We start from the raw sequence: 18,524 nt of genomic DNA, 5'->3' as shown, positions 1-18,524 counted from the left end.
TTTTGTCTTTTTAGAGCCACACCTGCAGAACACGGAGGTTCCCAGGCTAGGGGTCAAATTGGAGCTACAGCTGCTGGCCTACAGCACAGCCACAGCAACTCAGGATCTGAGCTGCATCTGCGACCTACAGCACAGCTCACAGCAATGCTGGATCCTTAACCCACTGAGCAAGGTCAGAGATCGAACCCTCATCCTCATGGATACTAGTCAGGTTCATTAACCATAACGCCTTGGTGACTCTGTTTTGAACAATGGATAAAATACTCATCAAAGGAGAAGAACTAAAGAGGGGCAAAATAATTCACTTATTTCTTTCATGGCCAATAAGATACTTGTTCTGTTTTCTAAAGGGTATTGCAACACTTTTATATTGCAAAACACCCAGGTTTTGTTCCTTGCATTCATAACCCAGCTGGCACATCCCCAGTGGGCAAGGCACATTTCAAACAGATTGCACTCTGGTTGTCTTGCTCTGGCTGACTCACCCTTTTCTCTTTGTTACCAGAGAAACACAAGTAGAAGCCAGGCAGCTGCTGCCAGACCCCAAGTCGGCTGAGTTCTCCTGTGGGAAAAACCAGCCCCAAGTTCCCGCACACTAACTTCCCCAGGCCACCACCCATCTGGGGTAGAAGGTCGCCCTTCCCAGGAAGGAGATGACAACAGTAACAGGTGTTAAACGCAGATCCATGGCCACAGGCTGGCATGGAACATTTTATTAGGCAATCATATATTTTCATTAGTACTGGTGATGAAGCTCTTAGGTTTTTATTGGGTGTTTTAATGTTTCATTTTGCCACCACGCTTTATTATCACGCCAGCCTATTGCCTGCCAGGCGGGCCTCACTTGCTCTTTTCTTCTGTGCAGAAGGCCTTCCAGACAAGTCCTTTTCCCAGGCTTCAGCCATAAGATTACTTCCCATCTGCTTAAGGAGATGACAGCAGGGTCATTAAAGGCCATGAAGTCAATAACAGATCCACCTCGTAATTTTTATATCCTTGTTATAACCTGACCTTCTTCCCCTAGAACATTTTCATGAGGTTAATGGTTTAAGGGAAGCAGGAACAATTATTTGGTCTCACAGGGGGCCCCTGGCCCTTGGTTTGCAGAACAGCCTAAAAATGTCTGGGGAAGATGGACAGACAGCCTCTCTCTGCTCCCCATGAGTGTGGAAGGTGAGACTTTGGAGTTAGAAGGCCCTGCAGGGTTGTCTGTTGAACAAGTCCTCCCCTTGACCCATGGAGGGAGCTGAGGCCCCGGCTGGAGGGTCATTTGAGCAAGGTCACACAGCCTGCAGAGGAACCAAGATTGCTGATTCCCAGGCCAGGGTCTGGGAATGTATGTAGGGGAAATGATTCTCCCTGGGTAACACGGCAACTAGTGCCAGCCAAACCAGTGGACAAAAGCCAATGTCTGCTCATAGGGCCACATGGACTCTGGCATGACGGAGGCCCCAAAAGGAACAAAATCACTTTTTAAAGTATCTGCAATTACTAGTACCACGTAATCTAAAAATATTTGCAAGAGGCATTCCCCTTTGAGGCTCAGCAGGTTAAGCACACGACATAGTGTCATGAGGATGTAGGTTTGATCCCTGGCCTCGATCAGTGGGTTAAGGATCCGGTGTTGCTGCAAGCTGTGGCATAGGCCGGTGGCTGCGGCGTAAGATGTCAGCTACAGCTCTGATTTGACCCATAGCTTGGGAACCTCCATATGCCATAGGTGTAGCTCCAAAAAGAAAAAGAAAAAATTCTAAGAGTCTATTTCTGTGACTTTATGGCTTATATATGGAAACATATGGATTATTGCAAGAATTATGCTGCATTTGGCGGGCATGTAGTAAACGGAAAGTGCCAATACTGTATAATCAGAAAAACAAGGATTCAAATCCTGAATCCACTCTGTACCAGCAGAATGCTCTTAGGAAACTAAGTCTGTGTACTAACCTGTGAAGTGGAGATAAAGCTACCACACCTTAAAGTGTTGAGAGAATTCAGTCAGGCAATGTATGTAAAACAGTTTGTCACTGGCGTAACAGCCATAAAATATATGGTTGCTATTGTCATTATTCTAAGTATATAAAGAAAAGTGTGGCCTTGAGCCCAGTGTACCTGCCTCCCAAATCCCCTTCACGATCAATGCTTTCCTTGCTTTTAAAGAACTAGATTGGACACAAAGAGGCTATTAGAGCTTGTTGACTTTGCCTCCCTGTAGCTATGGATATACAAATTCTCACAACAATAAAAGGGTTAAAAATAAGTTACTGGAGATGGTTTCTTGGAGAGGAAAGCAGCAAAAAAACCGAACAGTTGATTTTCAGAAAGGGATCCATGGAGCAAGCACAAAAAAAAGACATCAGGCAACTCCCTGGAGTTCCCGCTATGGCTCCGTGGGTAACAAACCTGACTAGGATCCATGAGGATGCAGGTTTGATCCCTGACCTTGCTCAGTGGGTTAAGGTCCCAGCATTGCCGTGAGCTGTGGGGTAGGTCACAGACACGGCTCTGATCCACATTGCTGTGGCTGTGGTGTAGGCTGGCAGCTGTACCTCCAATTCTACCCCTAGCCTGGGAACTTCCATAGGACGCAAGTACAGCCCTAAAAAAGCAAAGAAAAAAAAAAAAAGAAAGAAATCAGGCAACTCTTGAGATGAACTCCTTTGTTCCTTTAAGCACTGCGACCAATAAGTGTTTGGAGAAACATTGAATGAAACAGGTTGGTGGACCAGGAAGGATGTCCCTGTCCTCTTTCAAGGAGGTGAATGCAGGAGAAGAGTGTTAGGAAAAGCCAAGGAAAGGGGCTTATATTTCCCTCTATACCCAAGAGCCCCAGCTGTGAAAGGGATCCACGAAGAATGAAAACTGCTTCCATCTGCAACCTTTTTTTTTTTTTGCTTTTTAAGGCCGCACCTGCGTGGCATATGGAAGTTCCCAGGCTGGGGGTCAAATCGGAGCTGCAGCTGCAGCCACAGAAACTTGGGATCCAGGCCATGTCTGCAACCCACACCACAGCTCATGGCAACACTGGCGGATCCTTAACCACTGAGTGAGGCCAGGGATTGAACCCATATCCTCATGGATCCTAGTCAGGTTCATTAACCGCTGAGCTGCAAAGGGAACTCCCACATCACCTTTATCTGTACCATCTTTTTCAAATCTTTTAAGAGAGTTAGTTTCATAGAGTATCACTTGGAATTCCTTCATAGGAACTTCTGAGAACTAGGATAAGAAGTGCTGAAACAAATGTATGCTATGAGGAAGAATAGATTACACCGCCTGACACCCACCTCAATGAGCTGTAGAAAGAGACAGTCCAGAGACATAGAGAGATCTTGGGGGCTTGGTCTGCAGATTCATCACCTTACTTACACTGATAGGCTAAGTCTTTCCCTAAGTTACCAGGTAAGACCTTACAGAGCGAGTCTTATGCCCAGGGCTGTATAACGCATTGTCAACCTTGGAATCGCTTTTCCATTTGCTCTCAATCACTCTTCTCCTTCTCTTTCCCTGTGATCCCCTCATTTCCTTCCAGGAAGCACCAGATTCCATAGCTATGGTCCAACCCCCACCCCCCACCCCCACCCCCACCCCACCTACCTGCCAAGCACCTGAGTCATAGGATGGGAAGCTGACCCGTGTCTACTCCCATACTGTGGAGGGGAGAACTAGCACACTTGTGCTGATGTATCTACTGCTTGTCTCCTCTGGATCAGAGGTTTGCTGGTCCTCTCTATTTCTTACCCAGGAGTTTTCTGCTCAGCTGATTACATCTTTGACCACTTTTGGTACCTTTCATCAACTGCATGTACCCCCGTACATGCAGTTGGGATGCTCCCCAAAGCTCCATGGAGGCATTTTAAGGTTCCTAAGCAAAAAGAGAGTCAGGCTTTTGAGGATGTCCACCAACACTTCTCAGTAACTTTACCCACCGTCACTCTGTGGCTCCTCTTTCCTAATGTTAGCTTTGTTCAGTAGCTCTAGTTTAGTTTACCACTAAATCATAACCTGCAGTGGAATGCTTTTCAAACTGCAGTCCACAGAGGGGGCTCATCAGATGGCTTGGCCATGTTGGTACACATTTCAGTTTGCTTCCCATTCTACTCTTTTATCTAAGGCTAAAGTGACTTCCTCTCACTTCCCCAACTAAACTTCTTTCCTCTTTCCCTAATATTAAGATGCACATGTTAGCTTTGTTCAATAACTATAGTTGGTTTAGTTTACCACTAAAATCATAAATCCCAAGCCTGCAAAGGTGAAGCAAAGAATGTAAACAAAGTCGACCAAGTGTAAGATGACAAGGCATAGAAATCTAGAAAGCATATGTTCCTGGAAAATGCATGCCCCTTCTGGAGACATTTGAAATGTGTTTTTTAAACATCAGGCAGGCCAAAGAAAACACATGCATGGATTCAATGCAGGATCTAAGTTTGCAACACTTGAAGTGGAATATCTGATGCCATTATCAGCAAAGGGACATGCTAAACCAGTATTCACATTTGCTACCAGATCTGGGTTTCCTAAGTGGTAAAACTGTAAAAATAACTATGCGTTATGAAAGTTAGGATAAAATATGTGCTTCAGAGTAGAATAAGAACCCAAGTTCCAGGAACTCAGAAAAAGGAGTAATTAATTTTAATTAAGAGACCAAGAAAGATTTGACAAGAGAGCATAATTTTACAAGAAGAAAGTCTGTGGTGTTTCATCAACTTCTAAGGACATTGTGATCAAAATGTATCATGGTTTTATGCTCTTCTTCTTTCTATCCATCTTCTAGGTAACTACGAATCTAGGCAGTATTTACTTCAGAAGTTTCCCATACTTGAGACATACTTGTCTATCCTGATAGTTCCATTTTGAACTTCTGTCTCTAATACTCTTGCATTTCAGTAATTCTTTTCCCCCAATAATGCACTGAAATTTGAACTCTTTGCTCCAGTGTCAGCCAGTATTATTTCACCCAGTGTTACATCTTTTTAAGCACATGGCAATTAACATGGTCAGAAAACCTGTCACAGAGGCAACTAGTGGCCCATCGCCCAAGAGTATATACATCAACAGATCTTTCTTTTCTTCTGTAATTATCTGATACACCTTCAAAGTGTGACTACATTTTACTGAATTACTTTAGCAGAGTCCAAATTTTCTCATACTTTCATGGCAAGCTTCTCAGTAGGTAGTCTAGTGAAAATAGGCTACTTTCTTTAAATGTCCCTATTCCCTGTGCAAATTCCCAGCCTACCCCCACTAACAAGGCAAGCAAACAGAGACAAATGGGGCCCGGGTGCCGAGAATCTGGTGGGGACAATGGTGTGCTCTCTAACCTGGGGTACACCCACCTCCTTATCCTTCTAGGATCCTAAATCATCCAGGCACCTGTGTTATCCAGTGACTGATCTAGAATGTGTCCCTTTGACTAACTCGGCTTATTCCCACTGTCTTCCTCCTCCCTTCCGCAGAGGATCCCCGCCCTATTTACAGAGCTTTATTTACCTCTCATTCATCTCAAAGTGCCTTTGACTCATGCTTATGGTTTAGGCCCAAAACAAAGATGGGTCTTGGAGCGAGGATGTGAAATCTTCACATGCCTCTATAGGAAGTAAATAGTCCTGAATGCATGTGAGCCTACCTGTCAGTGCATTCCTGAGAGTTTATCCCCCCAAATAAACAATTTGGGATACTGACAGCTGGGATTCTGACCGTGTTTAGTACTCGGTGTGCGCTGCACTGAGAACTTTAGACACATGATCTCATTTAATTCTCATAATAATCCTGCGAGATTACAATCATTATCTCACTTTCAAAGATTCAAATTGGAGGCTTAACAGAGTTAAATAACTTGCCCAAGTTCTTGCAGCTAGGATGTGAAGAGGCAGGATTAAATCAAAGTCATTCTGGCCACATAGTCTGAGTCTTAACTGGTTTGGTGCATCTCCCGGACCCTGGGTCCTAGAAGAAATGGCTATAAATCTACTTAAAATGAAGGGACCTGAGCTCCTGATCCTGAGATCCGCTGATTTTTGAAAGTATCTACCAATGGTTGTAGCCTTTAACTAATGGGTTGAGATAAACATCTGGAAAGACGTCAAAATTCTGTGGAGAGACAGGATCCTTTTCATAAGTATCGTTTAATATATCAATTTTGTAATATACATATTAAGAAATTGTTTCCAGGGAGTTCCCATCTTGGCGCAGTGGTTAACTAATCCGACTAGGAACCATGAGGTTGCGGGTTCGGTCCCTGCCCTTGCTCAGTGGGTTAACGATCCGGCGTTGCCGTGAGCTGTGGTGTAGGTTGCAGACGCGGCTCGGATCCCGCGTTGCTGTGGCTCTGGCGTAGGCCGGTGGCTACAGCTCCGATTGGACCCCTAGCCTGGGAACCTCCATATGCCGAGGGAGCGGCCCAAAGAAATAGCAAAAAGACAAAAAGAAAAAAAATTAAAAAAAAAATAAAAGAAATTGTTTCCAATTAACATTAAGATTTATTTTGCAACTGCAATGTACATGGCACTGTGATCCAGTTATGTGGTGACTATCTTTCCCAAATAAAAATTTTGAATAGATGCCTGGAGAGAAAATATATTTATGGAGATAAGGAAACAAGACCATGCAGGAGTTCCCACTGTGGCACAGTGGGTTAAGGATCAACTGCAGCAGCTCGGGTCACTCCGGAGGCCTGGGTTTCATCCCTGGCCCAGCACAGTGGGTTAAGTATCTGGCATTGCCACAGCTGTGGCACAGATCACAGCTGCAACTTGGACTAGATCCCTGGCCCGAGAATTTCCATACGCCAAAGGTGCAGCCAAAAAAGAAAAAAAAAAAAGAAAGAAAAAGCTGAGACCATTCATGTCTTTTTAGTTTCTTTTTAAACTTTTAAAATAAACTATTTTAGTGAAGTGTCATAGAAATGCAGTAAAAAAAAAAATCATAAGTAAAAAATCAATAAATTTTGACAAAAGGAACACACCCATGAAGCTACCACCCACACCAACAGACTATTTCTGACACCCCTAAAGCCACTTCATGCCAATTCTTGGTCACTTATCACTTTTCCCCAAAATAATCACTACCACAATAGATAACTTTTACCTTTTCCTTTTTATAACTTTTTATACATAAAAATCTACGGAGTTCCCATTGTGGCGCAGTGGAAACATATCCGATTAGGAACCATGAGGTTTTGGGTTCGATCCCTGGCCTTGCTCAGTGGGTTAAGGATGCTGTGTTGCTGTGAATTGTAGTGTAGGTTGCAGACGCAGCTCGGATCCCTCATTGCTGTAGCTGTGGTGTAGGCTGGCAGCTACAGCTCCAATTAGACCCCTAGCCTGGGAACCTCCACATGCCGTGGGTGTGGCCCTAAAAAGACAAAAAGGCAAAAAGACAAAAAATAAAGAAATAAAAATCTAAGAGTATTGTGTCTGGCTTTTTCCCCCTTGATATTATGTTTGTAAATTATTCATATTATTGTCTCTAACAAAGGTTATTCACTTTCATTGCTATGTGAAACTCCATTGTATGAGTTTTCCTTTTTCTTTTTTTTCTTTTTCAGCTGCACCCACAGTATATGGAAGTTCCTGGGCCAGGGATCAAATCCAAGCCTCAGCCATGACCCATGCTGCTGTTGTGGCAACATCAAATCTTTAATCCATTGCACTGGGCTGGGGATCGAACCCACCTCAGAGACAACACAGGATTCTTAACCCACTGTGCCTCAGTAAGAACTGTTCTGTGAATTTTTTTGGCAGGGAGGGCAGGGTGCTGCATCCAAGGCATGCTGAATTTCAGGGCCAGGGATGGAATCTGAGCCACAGCAGTGAGAATGGCAAATCCTTAACCACTAGACCACCAGGGAGCTCCCTCTGATGCATGACTTTTATTAAACTTGGTTCATTTTACCATCAATATTTGAATCATTTACAGTATTAGGTTGCTGTACATTTTAATAATTTTCCCTTTTTTGTGATTTACTTGTGTTCCATTGTATGGATATACCATGATTTATTTATCCATTTGAGCTGTTTCCCATGCAGGGCTATTATAAATAAAGCTGCTATAAATATTCAAGCTTATGTAGTTTTTGAACATATGATTTCATTTCTCTTGGCTAATATTCTGGGAGTAGAATTTGGCGGGACTTAGGAGGGTTTAATGCTGGACTTTTAAGGAAACTTCCAAATGGTTTTCCAAACTGTGCCATTTTTTCCCCCAGGGCTGCACCCATGGCATATGGAGGTTCCCAGGCTAGGGGTTGCATTGGAGCTGTGGCAGCTGGCCCACAGTGCAGCCACAGCAATGCCAGATCCAAGCCGTGTCTGTGGACTACACCATAGCTTATGGCAACGCCGGATCCTTAACCCACTAAGCGAGGCCAGGAATCAAACCTGCCTCCTCATGGATACTGGTCAGATTCCTTTTGGCTGTGCCACAACAAAAACTTCCACACTGTCCTATTTTAAATTCCTGCCAGCAGTATATGAGAGTTCCAGTTGCTCCCCATCTTCATTGACACCTGATGCGGACTGCTTTTGAATTTGAGTCATTCTAGTGGACGTGTGGCAGTATCTCATTGTGACATTAATCTTCATTTCCCTAAGGATAAGGATTTTGAACAACTTTTCATTTGCTTATTTGCCATGAACATAACTTTTTTGGTAAGATTCCTGATGTTTTGAATTGGATGGTTGGTCTTATTGAATTGTAAGTATTCTTTATATATACTAGGTATAAGTCCTTGGTTGGATATGTATGATTTGCTAGTATCTTCATTTTTTCTTTAACTTTCATTTTTGGAAAAATGTTGCTGTTATATGAAAGTACAATTTGTTTTTACATAATGATTTTATCTGGCAATCTGTATAAGGTCTGAATTCATTTGTTCATTCAAATTAGTGTTTCTATAAATTATTTTTGATATTTCAATTTACCACATGTCATCTGTGAAGCATGATAGTCATATTTTCCCTTCTAGCCTTTATATCTTTTTGAAATTTACTTTATTGTACTGGGTAAAAATCCTTGTAATAATGTTGAATAGAAGTGATGATATTTGGTATCATTTGCTCATATTTCATATATTCAATATTTCACCAATTAAGTATGATGTTTTACATATATTTTTGTAGATTATTCTGTGTCTACTAAAGAAGATTTCTTCTATTTCTAGCTTAAAGGAGATTTATGATGTACATATGTATGTTAAATTTCATCAAATGCTTTTTCTATATATATTAAGATAATTGTGTGACTCAGCCCACAGCAAAATTGTGAACATGATGGAAATGTCCCAATCTTGATTGTTTGTATGATTGTATTTATTTGTCGAAACTGTACACTATAAATTTACTGTATATAAGTATACTTTTTTTTTTGTCTTTTTAGGGCTGCACCCTCAGCATATGGAGGTTCCCAGGCTAGGGGTCGAATCAGAGCTGAAGCCACCAGACTACAGCACAGCCACAGCAACTCAGGATCCAAGCCGCATCTGTGACCTACACCACAGCTCACGGCAATGCCGGATCCTTAACCCACTGACCAAGGCCAGGGATCGAACCCTAATCCTCATGGATACTAGTCAGGTTTGTAACCGCTGAGTCATGACAGGAACTCCTATAATTATACTTTAATTAAAAAAAACAAAAACAAAAAAAAACTCAGTGCAAGAGCTATTTTAAGGTCAATTGTGATGTTTTTCAAGATTTTTTTGTTAAAATGTATCAATGTATAACCAGAGTTTCCCCAAACCTCACAAGCTTAATTCACAAGGTACTAATGGCGTCACACTGTCAATAACGATCACTGACATTTGGCTGGTTCTCACCACAAGCTACCCAGCCGCCAGCAAAGCCCCTGGGGGCTGCCTGAAAACACTGCTTCAATAAGACACTTTTGTGCCCCCAAACAGGGAAAACCTCATAGCAGAGTTACTAAGTTTAGCAACAAGCAAAAAAAAAAAAAAAAAGAGAAAAACAAAATAAAACAAAACAGGATTACAAGTTAAATTTTAACTTCAAATAAGCAACAAGTAATTTTTAGAGACGTATTTTATTGTACTTTATCTGGCAGTCCTGTTTCATGATGCAATAGCTATGGTGGTCAGTGATGAGGCAAGGCATGTGCTCTCTTATTTGTTGCCCTTGGATACAAGGCACCCTTAGATAGAAGTGCACATTATATGGGGTGTTACATTGTACCCAATTTTTGTACAGAATTTTCAGTGGGGCAAACCATTCCACAACATCTTGCCATCCTGTCTCTCTGGCACCAAGCATGGTGATCCTGGGGGCCCCACAGGAGGGACACCCACCACACTCTCTTCTTAATCACCCACCCACCCACCTATGAGAAGGCTTTGGTGCCAGGTAACTTGGCTCTCTTTTTCCCTTTTGGGTGGGCTTGCTTAACCAAATGTGTCTAGGCACCTTTGAATATGGGTAAGGCTCCCACTGGAAACCTCACAAATCCAGACACATACAGAGTTTAAAAGACAGCTAATCTGCCCCTTAATTGCATTGGTTTCTATGACTGACTGCTCTGTGGAGTCTGTAGACTAGATTGCTACAGATGCAACTGCTGGAAGAGAGTTAACTCTGGAAAGAGCATCTCAGCCAAAGCCATTCAACATTGACTCCGTGTCTTTGTAGGATAATTTCTGGTGGCTCAGCCAGCCAACCTCAGTGAAAGACGAGGACATGAAAAGGGGCTTTCAGTGAGAGTTATCAAACCGAGACCAAATGCAAGCTGAGCTTTTAAGATAGGACACCTGTCAGACCTCTCCAGAGGTGGGAGACCAGGATCTGCCCGTGTTTATCATCTTTACCCCTTGGCTTTGCTGTTGTTTTCTACTGGTTCAACCTGACACATGGAACACTCCCCCTTGCCAGGGCTCTGAACTCAACAGACATCTGAGAAGAGTTGTGCTCATCTAAAAATCATATACACTTAGGGAGTTCCCGTCATGGCTCAGCGGTTAATGAACCCAACTAGCATCCATGAGGACTCAGGCTCCATCCCTGGCTTCCCTCAGTGGGTTAAGGATCTGGGGTTGCCGTGAGCTGTGGTATAGGTTGCAGTTGTGGCTCAGATTTGGCATTGCTGTGGCTGTGGTATAGGCTGGCAGCTATAGCTCTGATTCAACCCCTAGCCTGGGAACCTCCATATGCCATATGCCATGGGTGCGGCCCTAAAAAGACAATCAATCAATCAATCAATCAATCAATATCATATACGTTTCACTTACAGAGGTGCCTTTCTTTCCGTGGACCACTGATTATGGCCAGCAGTATCTTAGAGAACTGGAGCCAAAGGTGTTTTCCATGCCCAGGTTTCGGATGCTTTCTGTGACTAATTTCTTGAGACACTGTCACCAATGCCCCAGCCTCACAACTGTCCCAATTTGAACCCACATATCTCTTTCCCTAATCTATCCCCATCCAAAGATTTGCACCCTTTAATCCTTGTCCCCCAGACTTCAAGACTTAAGATGTTTTTATAAAATAGCATCTAGAGTTTGTGAATCATCCCATTTAATCCTCACCAGGCTGAGAGGACGGAAATATTATCTGCATTTATTATATCAGGTGTATGGGCTTCAAAGAGGTTAAGGAGCTTGCCCAAGTTCAGTGATTGTCAGAGTTGGCACTCCAGTCTTGGTTTGGCGGGCTCCAGATTCACTGTCTTTATACGCAAACAGAGACCAAAAAAAGGGGTGACGGGCACCGTACTTGACTTGGCATCTACAGTGTCTGAAATACATTTGAGCCAATGTTTTAAAATTCAGAGTGGTCATGAGAGCTCTGGATTTCCACCTATTTTTCAAAAAGAAGATCTTCTGATCAGGCTTATGTTTCTGCCCATTAACAGTCAACTGCAGCTAAATAGCGGCTCGTCCCTTCAGTCTGGAATGTAAGCTCAGGTCTGTTCCAGTGCCCAGCACCCCCACAGTGTTCCTGATACCGAGATCAAGAGTTAGTTCCCATTTATAATCATGCTCAGACTGCTGTTTCTCTTATAGGAAAGAAATATTTCTTTGTGATTTCTGACTCCTTTGAAATCAGGGAAATGACAAAGATTGAGAAGACCTCAGGCATCTAGAAAATTGGACAGAGCTATGTCTTTTAGTAGGTAAAGTCCAGTCTAATTGATTGAGTGATTGATTGATTGTCTTTTTAGGGCCCCACCTCTGGCATATGGAGGTTTCCAAGCTAGGGGCCAAATCGGAGCTACACCTGTCGGCCTAGCCACAGCCACAGCAATGTGGGTTCCAAGCCACGTCTTTGACTTACACCACAGCTCATGGCAATGCTGGATCCTTAACCCACTGAGCCATGACAGGGATTGAACCTGTGTCCTCATGGATACTAGTTGGGTTTGTTAACCACTGAGCCACAACAGGAACTCCAAGTCTAATGTATTTAACATGAAAACAAAATGTATCTGTCAAAAGAGCATGACAATTACCTTCTCCAGCCTGGCTCCAGTGAGTGTTTGAACTTGCAGTCTTTGCATCACCCAGGCTGGCTCCTGAGGAATTGCAGGGCATCCATAACGGGCCTCTATGTCTCCTGAGCCTCTCTACTTCAGTCAGCTACGTACTATTTTACAGATATTAGACCCTTGCCCAAAGTATCAGTGGCTCCTCATTGCTTAAAGGGTAAAGACCAAACTCCTTAATTTGGTGTTAAAGATTATAGGCCAACAGTTTCCCTCGTTAGAACTCTGTCGACCATAAGCCTCTCAAACTTAGCTATAGTCCAATTCAATCCCATTCCATTCAACTCAATGCATATATCTTGCACTGTGTGCTTTCTGAATAGGAGGCATGTGCCTGGTTCAATGGGAAGGAGAGAGAAACATAACGTGTTTTTCAGAGCTCGTGAACTCGGCAAATAAGGATAAATATAAAACTTAGCAATCTCAAAAGAAGAAAGTCACAATCATTAAAGAGAGGTGGCTTCACTGTGGATTAAGGAATGATTGGCCAGCAGAGACCTGCTGTAAGGCACAGAGAACTCTACCTGCTGCCAAGAACTCTACCTACTGTTCTGTGGGGATCTATGTGGAAAAAGAATCTAAGAGAGAATGGATGCGTGTACATGCATAACTGAACTGCTTTGTTGTACAGCAGAAATTATCACACTGTTATGGGTCAACTATACTTCAATAAAACTTTTAAAAATGAAAGAGAGAGAGACATGGTGGCTTTAGGGTTCTAAGGCGGAAGATACTACTTTTCATTGGCTTTGGGGACTCTCTCCCTACAGTCTTCTGCTATCCCCTTAAATGACCAGCTCTTTCACAGCCACCCACCATCTTGTACACCTTCCCAATGACATAGTAGCTACGCTATTCCTTCTGTCTGGACGGTCCTTTCACACAGCCTTCTGCCTGTCGGTCACCACTCTGGTCTGCCCACCTCATTAGCCTTCCCTCATCCCCTCAGCCTGCAGTGTACCCTCCGAGTTCCTCACAAGATAGTACAGAACACATCCTGGTTTGGATTTTGAGTTACTTCTCAGCATCATGTACGGGACCACTTCTTCAATCCACGTGGAAGCTGTTAGAGGGCAGTGAATACATCATATGTGTTTTTGCCTCTCCGGTGTTGGAAACAGACTAGGGCTCCAATAAAAATAGGTTGGCTTATTAATTACACTCACAACAAATCCCTACAGACACCAACTGCTTCAATGCTGACTGAGACAGCATTTTTTTCCCAGGGTTCTCTCTTGGGTCAAACAGATTTAACAACCCACCATGCTGTTCTTCTAAAAATAAACCTCTAAACCTTGGTAACCACATATGGCACGCATCCTTCCTGAGCCCCCTAGGTCCTGGTTCTTTTCTCTGCTTGGATAAGCAGATGGCTACGGGTGAAGAATTACAGCCGTTTTGGTGGCTTAATTCTGAGTGCCACATTTTATTCTGCTGGGGACAAAGCACTAGATGAGCAGCTTCTGTCCTTTTTATCCCTTCCTTGGCCCAAGCTGCAGGTCAACTCTAAAATCCTAAACCAATTCACATGGAAAGTTATATGGTCTTGTGTATTACAGGCATGAGATGGCTATACCTATGCAAAGCAACACGAAGTATTAGGTCAAGACAATCTAGAGGTTTACAAATGTCCTTCCTATACAGCTGTCACCATACAATATTCTTCCATGGGGGTCAATGCATCCTAAACAAGAAAGGATGCTGTGTAGGACTGATTTCCTGGAAGATGGTCACACAGCAATTTAAAGGGAAGAATGTAGGGAGATAAGGATGTAGAGGGTAAAGAACTGTCCATTAGAGGCTGGAAGGTGAACTCACCCCATGAAACGGAAACCACAGGTGCAAAAAGGTATAACAAGAGGCCCAGGAAATGAAGTCTGGCCTTCAGCAGCGTCATTAAACCAAATCTGTGGTCCAGAAGCATCTTGACACTTCTCAAGTTGTAGAATTATTTCAACCACAGATTTCAGAGTTGGGGGAAGTCTCTGTTTCCCCATCTACATACTGATAGAATTGGTCACAATGCTTGAACCCAAGGATGGAAAGAGACTTGATTAAGATTAGCGGGGTAGGGATGGTAGGATTCAGGAAATGTTTTGTCATCTCTCCTGCATTTTGTGGCCCCCCTTTCGGTTAGGTGGGCATGTGACTACCTCTGGCCAAGGAAGTGGGAATCTTCACCATTTCCAGTTAAGATAGCAAAAAACATGGTACAATTCTATAGCCTCTCTCTTCATTCTCAATAGAGACAAGGTGGTGGAGTCCCTGTCCGTCTGTGTCTCTGAATTACTGTGGACAGGAGAGCCCCCTGCCCCGGAAACATATAATGTGGAAAGTGTGAGAAAAGGACCTTCTCATGTCAAGTCAATGAAAATCGGGGCATATTTGTTACTGCAGCAGAATCTAGTTGACCTTGAGAGCTAGAAATGCCAGATCATGGGAGTTGAGAGCAGAATTCAGGTTCCAATAGAACAACCCCAGGGATGGCAGGTGGGAGAAAAACTCCAGGGGAGTAATTCTCTTCTTTTCAAACCAAGACAGGTTCTTCACTAACTTCTTTGTTCCATCATTCATTCATTTGCTAATTCAGTGAAACCCATCTTCACTGACCACCTGCTGTGTATCTGTACCAAGCCAGGGAGGCAAAGGTGAGTGAGTAAGAGGGTGTGATGTTTCCAGGCTGGCCAGGAGGGCAGGCACCTTGGAAAGTGAGGACTCTGTAGGGAACCATACAAGCGTCATGTCCCGTGTGTGCGGTGTTCTGGGACGATTGCTAAGACCCCTCCCTAAGCGTCCCCAGAGGGTCAGGCAATGCTTCCCCCCTAATTTATCTTGAGGGGTGAAAAAGATGGAGAAAGCAAAGGCTCTGCGGTCAGAAGGAACATCACTTAAAAGCTCAGAAGCACAAAAGAGCAAGTTGTGTGGTTCTTCTTCCCCCCCCGCCCCCGAGAGGCAGGCAAAGCTCCCCTCATAATGCACCAAAAGAGTTTGGATTTTATCTGTCAGGTCAAGGACAGTCACTGAGGATTTTAAGGGACGTTATGCTGGGGCATCCATCAGAAACTTCTCTTAAGAATCTGATGTGTGATGATAGGATCTAAACAACAACAACAAAAAGGAAATGAAGGGCAAAGAGAAGCGGGAATAGTCTTTTCTGTTGCATGGTGACTATTAAAGGGACTTTGGCCTACTAGGTTACATCAGAAAAATTTCTCCTTTGGAGAACAGCCAAGGCAATTCCCAGCAGACTTGGGCTTTCCTTTCATGAAAGGAAAGAGTATTTCATGTGGCAGGGTCGCAGGTATCACAAATGGAACATCCCAGAAATCCTGGGCATCCTTCCCAAGTTCTTCACCCAGGCCACGAGGACCCCGCAGGACTGGCCTGGAAATAATGAAGCTTAAAAAAGACTCTGAAAGTAATCAGACGTGCTCTCTCCTGGTGCCATGTCCTGCTCATTAACTTATTGTGGAGGTTCATTAATCCAGTGTAAAACTGTAATTAAAAATAATCTCCTTTTCTTGGAGAAGTGGGGAGGGAAGGGATCAGAACGGAGTAGCAAGTAACTAGGCCGATTACTGCAGTCAGAACACGATGATCACAATACACCATCCTCTTCCTTTTGGTGCCTCCCTCCTTAGGGGAAAGCTGCGGGGCTTTGCATTGAACCATTTTCCTTCAAATGTGGGTATTGCATTTTTGGCTTCTCAACCCCCATTCCCACTGGGGGCCTCACGAGCTTCTCACAGCCTCTCTGTGGGGCACGTGGTGACACTGTGGTCCAGCACGTGTGGAGGTGCACCCAAGCTTTGCATAGGACCCTGGGGCACTGCTCCCCTTCATCTCGGTCTGGAGCCCACTCTGCTTCTTCAATGGTACCCAAAGCTCAACTGTGATATCACTAGGTGGTCCGCACGGGGCTGGGGCCGGCATCAAGGTGAGCATGTGTAGGGGCAGAATCACAACCAAATGCATATGGGAAAATATAAGCTGTGGAGTTAGGGAGATCTAGTTGGAGTCCAGCCTCTACTACCCACAAGCTATGCAGACTGTGACAATCAGTAAGGATTTCTGAGACTCAGTTTCCTCACCAGTAAAATGGGTTCCAAGAGTTCTTATTCGTTCAGCAAATGTTTAGATCAGTGAAAGACTGTTGTAGATGCTGGGAATATAGCAATCAATAAAACAAATTCTCTCTCCTCTTGGAGCTTAGATTTGAGTGTATTAGCTGGGGAAGGCAAGAAAGATCCATCCCATAGCTCTGTCTATTGTCTGATTTGTGCTCAATGAGATCACTTGGAATATAGTAGATGCTAAATAAATGCTCCCCTTGTCTGGCTGTAACTTCTCCTCCACAGGGCGGCTCCTGAGGAAGGCTGTGAACTAGGAAAGTCTCTTTTGTTTTCCATCTTATCCATTTCCTCTTTTGTGGACACTCTCCCTTCTCCCCAGAGCGTGTTCAGTTCCTATAAGTATTCAAGTCCTTCTAAAGAGTGCCCAGGAGTTCCCTTGTGGCTCAGTGGGTTAAGGATCCAGCATCATCACTTCAGTGGTACAGGTTTGATCCCTGGTCAAGAAACTTCTGCATGCTGTGAGTGAGGCCAAAAAAATAAATAGTGAGTTCCCATCGTGGCTCAGCAGTAACAAACCTAACTAGGATATATGAGGATGTGGATTCAATCCCTGGCCTTGCTCAGTGGGTTAAGGAACTGGAGTTGCTGTGAGCTGTGGTGTAGGTCACAGACAGGGCTCAGATCCTGCATTGCTATGGCTGTGGCATAGGCAGGCAGCTGCAGCTCTGATTCAATCCCTACCCAGGGGACATCCACATGCCAAGGGTGTGGCCCTAAAAAGACAAAAAAGAAAAAAAGAAGATAAATAAATAAATAATCAATAAATAGTTCTCAGACATGGAAATAAGGCCATCCCACTCCCAGGGAGCTTACCTTTTAAAAGAGATGCTAATAATAAAGAAACGCCTAAAAGATCTGAAGATTTTCAATCTGAATATTGAAGTCTGAATATTCAGGCTGTGTGTCAGGCCCTGGGGATCCAGTTTGGGTCTCGCTGCCTCATCTGAAAATCACACCTGGAAGCTGGGCATCTGATGCTCAAGTCAGGTCCTCTGTCTGGACCACAGAAGACCTGACTGAGACCTCAAGAGAGTTAGCAGTTTTCCAGCGGAGATTCTGGATGTCCAGGGCCTTCCTAAGGAGCCTCAGGAGGAGAAGAAAAAGAACCCAAGGGCCCCGAGCTGTTCCAGCCTAGTGTTCCCAGAATCTTGACCTTTCAGCCAAGACCCAACCACTGCAGAAGTATAGTATGAAGTCACAGAAGGCAGATTGGAAGCACAGGGTCAGGACATCCAGTCCTTACCTGTCACTGGGTTAACTGTGAATGACCAAAGTCTTCCCAAGAGCCCAGGGAAGTCCCTGCCCTGCAGTAGGAAGTCCCCTGCCCATTGATGGCAGAATCCTTCCATTCCCCTGAGGGAGCTGACTTAGGGAGGAGCCCCTGGGAAAGGCCCTCCGTGCCAGGAATCTGGTCTCCTCCCTGAGGCCAGGAATGGACGTGAAAGACACAGGATGAGCTCTTGACCTAGGAAAGAGTCAGGGAAAAGATCAAGGAGAAGAGTCATGGGGTGCCCCAAAGATAGGGGCCACTTGCCTAGCACTTGGGTCATAACAAAAGGCCTCCCCTCATATCCCTGGAAGGAAACTGACTTTTTCTAATTTGCACCACACCACACACTTTAATTCAGTAAAGATTCATTTAGAATCCATGCGTGCCCAGAACACAGCTGGAGTCTGGAAGATACAAAGTTGCAATAGACGCCTACCCCTCCCTGGAGGAGCTCAGGTCTCCATCTGAGGACAGCAGCAATCTGGGGATGGAAGGGGTAGGGACAGCAAAAGTTCTCCTGGGGACCTCTCATATTGTGGGATGATCTGGCACTAGAGAAACTGACTCAACTGTTATGAAGCTTAGAGAGTCCTTGCAGAGACAAAATAACCAGAGTGGCGATGCCTAAGCATCCTTAC

The sequence above is a fragment of the Sus scrofa genome, chromosome 14 (genome assembly GCF_000003025.6).
Source record: "Sus scrofa isolate TJ Tabasco breed Duroc chromosome 14, Sscrofa11.1, whole genome shotgun sequence".
Lineage (NCBI taxonomy): Eukaryota > Metazoa > Chordata > Mammalia > Artiodactyla > Suidae > Sus > Sus scrofa.
The sequence above is the reverse complement of the archived record's forward strand: the minus strand, read 5'-3'. Positions refer to the sequence as shown.